This window comes from Pagrus pagrus (genome assembly GCF_965226575.1).
Source record: "Pagrus pagrus genome assembly, chromosome: 8".
In the NCBI taxonomy this organism is placed as follows: Eukaryota; Metazoa; Chordata; class Actinopteri; order Spariformes; family Sparidae; genus Pagrus; species Pagrus pagrus.
Window position 1 is genome coordinate 22,821,059 of NC_140192.1, and position 6,000 is coordinate 22,827,058.

Genomic DNA, 6,000 nt, shown 5'->3' on the forward strand with positions numbered 1-6,000 from the left:
ATAAGGCTCTTTTTATCTTTAGGCACATGCAGGGAAGGCTATATTATGGCTTAGTTTTTTGTCTTTTTTTCCAGTTTGGATAGATAGATGGGATTTCGCCAAAGATATGAACTGAGCTGAGACATTTACAGCAAATATTTTCATAATGTCCATCTTTGTAAATGTTGTTTCATATGTGCCACTATTTAGGTTAGGGTTTTGAAAAAAGGCCAATATTATTAGCGAATGTGTTTGGACCCATATCTGGGTGAAATCAAAGAAAAACTACACAATAGATGGGTCAATACTGAGAACTTAAGCTCGATTATTATCTGATCCGAGCAGGCTGAGGTGTTAAAATTAGATTGGGGCAAAACCTCATAAGATTACTGCAGTAATCCTCTACTCCACTCTCCGGTGTCTGACAAGCTGTCGTCAGGTAGAGCACAGGCACATGCACATGCACAAACACAAAGCTGTCCAGGTCTCACTAGCTTAGTCAATCTGTCCTGGGCTGTCCAGGCCTCTGCTGTGCGAGTAGACCACACATCCACACATCAGCCCTTTATTGTTCCTTTCACTGTGGTAATGGAAACAGAGTCAATGTGGCACGGAGGGGGAGGAAGTGGTGGCCAAGGGCTGTGGGCCCTGCACGGCCCCTCCATGGTTGGCATCTCTTTACTCACACACACACACTTTACTGCACACAACCTGTGTTTCTCTCACCCTTCTAGATTTGACACACACATATACACCCATTATGAGGGAGCTCGGCAAGCCGCACTGTAGTGAAAACACACACCGCCCCTGCATCCCTTCAAATGGTAGGAAATCCTGGACATGTCGAGCACATTTAGAAAAATATTTGAGGTTTTGGAGAAATTGGGATCACCTCATCTCGCAGTAACGTGATGCTGGTTATATTAAAAAATGAAGGGTTTGCCCATATGGAAGCCATCACTGACTTCGTGCGTGCGCGTACAAATCAAAGGAGCTCCAGCCCAGCTGCTAATGAGGGTGACCGTGACGTTTTTATGTTGTTATCCTACTGTGTGGCTTAGGTAATGGCTGTTTAGGATGGGAGGTTTCATCCACACACACGCACAGGGGGGTCCGGGCGGTATTGTTACAGCCTAAACACATTTTTATGGTCTTTTTAGTCTTTGAATTATAGTATCAGCTCAACACATAGCAGGTAGGGTTTAGTGGTTGGTTAGGAAGCTGGATTTATTTACTTTAAATGTCTCACAGCGGCCAAAGTGACACAGGAGGACTGGTGCTCTGTTTACAGTCAAACAGCAAACACCAGTGCTTCATTGAATAGAACTGAAGATAGGCCTTCTTCTCCACACTGCACAGGCCTTGTACCATCTAAACACAACTATAAAATGACTGTTTTCTATCCCTCTAAAGCTCCTCTGTGGCTTTCACATTTTCTAATTGATCCGTGTGAACAAAGAGATGTTAGATGTTGTGGTATTAATTATCTGAGTGCTGCCCCTGGTTGCTGTTAGTATGTGCGTGTGACGGATACAGTGCATGCATGCCTGTGTCTGTATATTTGTGCATCTGTGTGTGTACTTGCGTGCTCCTGTGCTATCAGTCTTGGTCAGGTCCCCGCCTGGGTGTGTTAAGGTTTGTCTCCCTGTGTTGTTGCAGCCTGTGTAATCATGGTATTAATTATTAGCTGTTTGCTCTCCATCATCCCCCTCCCTATGGGGCGGGCACCGTGCCTGGGCTGCCAAGGGCTGGCTCTGGGTGTCTCATCCACTATAAATCTGCACAGTTAACATCACAATTATTGGAACAGCAGTGTGAAGCACCAAGTTGTTGTGCATGTCTTATTTCAGCATGTAAATATGTGAACTGATTAGCCACGCTCAGTTTTTATTTGCATTAAAAGACCTTTTTCACAAATTTTTCACCTTTCAATACCGTTTTTGTGGTGATTTTTGAAAACTGATGCCATGTTGTTGTTTTTTCTGCGCTTCAAAACCACACCGATAGCCTGAAATCATGTAGTTCAGCCAAGAAATAAAGAATGTGTCCCCATGGGCTTAGCCTAAATGGTGTGAGAAAAGATGTCTCACTTTATCCCGCCTAATGTCCTGAGGCCAGGCTGTGAATTAGTCTCAACTCTATCTGATCTCATATGTGTCCTTTTCACGCACCGCCACCGGCGTATCCCCATACACACACACACTTATGTACATTTGTCTCCCTCAAATGCCACCATCGGCATCGCTCCTTCAGAGGTACTTGTGAAATGAATTGTCTGAGAGAAAGTCACAGCATCTGGCAGTGATTGTGGTGCCACAGGCAGTGTGTGTGTGAATCGCGGAACGTGTGTGTGTTTGTGTGTGTGAGTCAATAGGAGGACAGGGCCTCTCACCCCGGCTAATCTTTAGTGTAAGGGACAGCTAACCCCATTAATGACCAGCAGGACCTTCCAGTCCGCTCACAGGTCGACTTCTGACAACTCTCTTAACTTTAAGGTCATGATTTACTTTGACAATGTTTCTCTGTTCTTTATTAAATAGATATACTGTTGCTGTTTATTAAAAAATATGAAAATGTGTACAATTATAAGCAATCCAAAACATTTAAAGTAATTTACTGGATTGAAAGCAATTTAGAAAATCTTAAGATTAAACCCTATTATCTGTCATTTATCTTGGCCAATTTTGCTTTAGTTGCCTTTCAGTGGTTACCACAGCCGCTGTCATGGTTCCCATTTCTTTCAAATTCAATGACAGTCATAAAGACCAGAAAAGATCATTTTAGCAAAACACATTTTACGTCAATTTACTGAATGGAAACATAAATGATCGGTATGAACAGAAATCCAATAAACCTAAACCAGAGGGAGAGAGATTTCTTCTGGAACCACAGCAGAGTTAATAAAAATCACTTATGGTTTTCAGAGAAACAACAGCATTTCATTGTCCAGGATAAAGGCTCAAAGATGAAGTAACAGATTTGGTCGCGCCTGTTGCTAGATTCAAAGAGTGCTTTTTTTTTTTTCATCTTAGGAATCAGGAAAATAAAGCATTTGTACAGAGTTTGTTGCATTAATTAACAACTACCAATGTTCCCCTGTGGTTTCTATCCACTTTGAAGATTCCTTCACAATAGACTGAGAGACTTAACCATTTATGAACTGAAGGGGGGGAAAAAAAATCTCTGTGATTGGATCACAATGCCACATGTTGGCTGATCGCAAGCGCAGGAATTGTATCGTAAAAGCAAAAACCGCCTCTTGGGAATCACGTCAGGAAAAATCCTGTGGAGGAAATGCTGCCAACTAGTCTTCACCAATGACTGGTAAAAAGAGATTTTTTTTAAATCCATTTTCACTTCTTTTTTTTTTTGCTTCAAGACAGAGAGATGTTCTAATCCTCTGTTCATTGTTAGGGTTGTGTGGGACTGGCCGAGGGAAATAGCTTTTTGATGGCAATGAAGGGGAAAGGGAGCTTTGCCAAAGAGGGCTTCAGAAGTTAATGGGCCGGTTTCTATGCCGACAGTAAAATCTTGGCTGGAGCCATCGGGAGCTTCCGCGGCGTTATCTTCTTCAGCGGTTTTGAAGATTATCTTTAAAGGGAAAACAGAAAATGACAATGTCAAGAACAAGAGAGATGTCTAAAAGCAAAGGTTTAATCAAGACTTACACCAGATGGAATTATCACCAAGCTAAAGCTGATTTATGTTGAAGAAGCATAATAGTTTAGAGAAATTCTTCCCAGATAACAGTTGTAGGCTTGAGATTGTCTAGCAAAGCAAACAGCATCAGTGGTGGATTCACATTTTGATACAGCACCAAGGGTTGCAATGGAGTTTCTGTAGCCGGTGGGTAATGTTTGATCCGGTGGAGGAAACATTGCCTGTGGTAGCTGATGCCCCTGCAGAACAAAGAGCCAAAAAGAAAATGAGACCCATTTTCTCAGAGAGTGCTCTTACAGACAGGTGCTTACAAATCTTTATTTCAGCAAGGGAAGAGAAAAGCAGTATTTTAAGAATAACGCTGTATGAAAGCAGAGCGCTGTGGATACTGTAAGTTTCATATCACTTTGGAGTGGGGAAGATCCAACTGGGCATTCCTCTGGCACAAACATTGTTAAGCTAACCTGAAGGCTTTAGGACAGCTGGGGTGATCCTGGCCTTCATGTTTCCTTCCGCAGAACAATGAGCCAAAAAGAAAACAAGTCCCATTCGTGCACATTTGCACACAGGTGCTCGCAGCTACACTACAGCAAAGAATGGAGGCTGTACACAGAGTCATGATACTGCTGTGGTAACATTTTTGTCTACTATAAAACTGACACCTCTCCCAAACACATAATTAATCACAAAAAGTTGCAGCAAACTATTAGTCAGACGCTGACAGGCAGGGGTTGAGGAGTGGCAAGGAGAAGGAGGTTGCTTCAGAAATGAGGGCTCAGAATAGTGTGTACATGTATGTGCGTTTCATGTGCGCCCATGTGCATACGTTTGTGCGTGTGTCTGTGCTTATCCTCCTCTCCATGTATCTCGGGGTTTGGCAGAATCTGCTTCCGAGCAGAAACCCAGCCAATAAGCCACAAGCCATCAGCAGCCAGGTCAGATTAGGTGTCTGTCGCTGGCCTTTGTGCTGATAACACTACAATGAGTGGCACTTCCCTAACGCCACTTCACCTCGGCCGTCCCACACTTGTCAGTCCTCCACCGGTCGGATAGAGTCTGTCAGTTAAGAAAGAGATAAAGGGAAAGCCAGGAGGAGAGGAGGGAGGTCTTCTCTGTTAGTTTAGCACCCCTAGTAGAAAGGGTTTTGTTACTGATGAGGGTCACAGAAGGAAGGAACAGCCTAAAGACAAAGGGGAAGGGAAAGTTGAATGGCACATTAGCCTGTGTCTCCCTATCACTCTGGTTAATCTGAAGAGACAAGAGATCTCTTGAGTTGTGGGGATGACCATGAGAACGGGGATTATGGCGAAGCGAGCGAAGGGGGGACGCAACTGTCGAGACTAATTTACCTTCACATTCTCTGAGCACAGATGTCCTCTCTCTCAATTTATCTCTCACTCTGTGGCTGTTTATCTTTCTCCTGCACACCAGTGTAAAATTATATACAGTGGCGTTATGACATTAATGTGAAGTTTTCCCGTTTTTTATGCCTGTTTAACTGAAATTAAGTCTTGGGTTTTTTTTTTTCTATCTCTCAATCTTGCTCATTTGAGCTTTCACGGTCTTCTTCTTGCAACCCAATTAGTATTTCATAAGAGGCTCATCACCTTTTCACACATATCACTGGTGATTAGCCTTCTGGGATAACCTCAACAGAATAGTCTCCTGGATAGATTTAGTCAGACTGTCAACAGGCATCAGTTCAGGCAGGATGAGACCCATGTCAAACATTACCTCTCTCTATTTCAGAACAGAGGCACATCTGCCAAACACGGTTATTGAACTGGCACTACAAGAGCGTAACCTAGCCCCCCCAAAAAATATTAAAAGTGTATGGTTAAGAAATATTAATGTCATATTCCATCAATCATTATTACACTAAGGGGAAAATCCTGTTTGAGGTGTAGCAGCATTAGCAATTTTTAGCTTTGGAAATGTCTGGATATCCCGCTTACTAAAATGTGTGTAACAATGAGCCTCCTCTCTGCTTGTCAAAATATTTTGCCTTTTGTCCCGAGGAATCTGTTCACTCCAGTGAGCGCCCTCTCAATAATGTTGTCACTGACATATTGGAAAAGGCAATGTCTCCACCTATAGGTGTGAAAAAGGACTACAAGTCACAACTTTTGTTGTCTCCTGCTGAATGCAAGTGGAGTAAAGTCACGTAAAAATAAGAAAAATGTTACTGAAATTAAGTTCACTCATTAACAACTTGAAAAACTTCACACTAACAATGCAAACTCTACCGATAAAACCAAACTTATGCTGAAAAATCTCATTATGGTCTGCTCTCATCGAGGAAATAATAAGATAATGAGGGAATCGTCTGTTTGCTCACATGAAAATCGAATGTGTGCTATC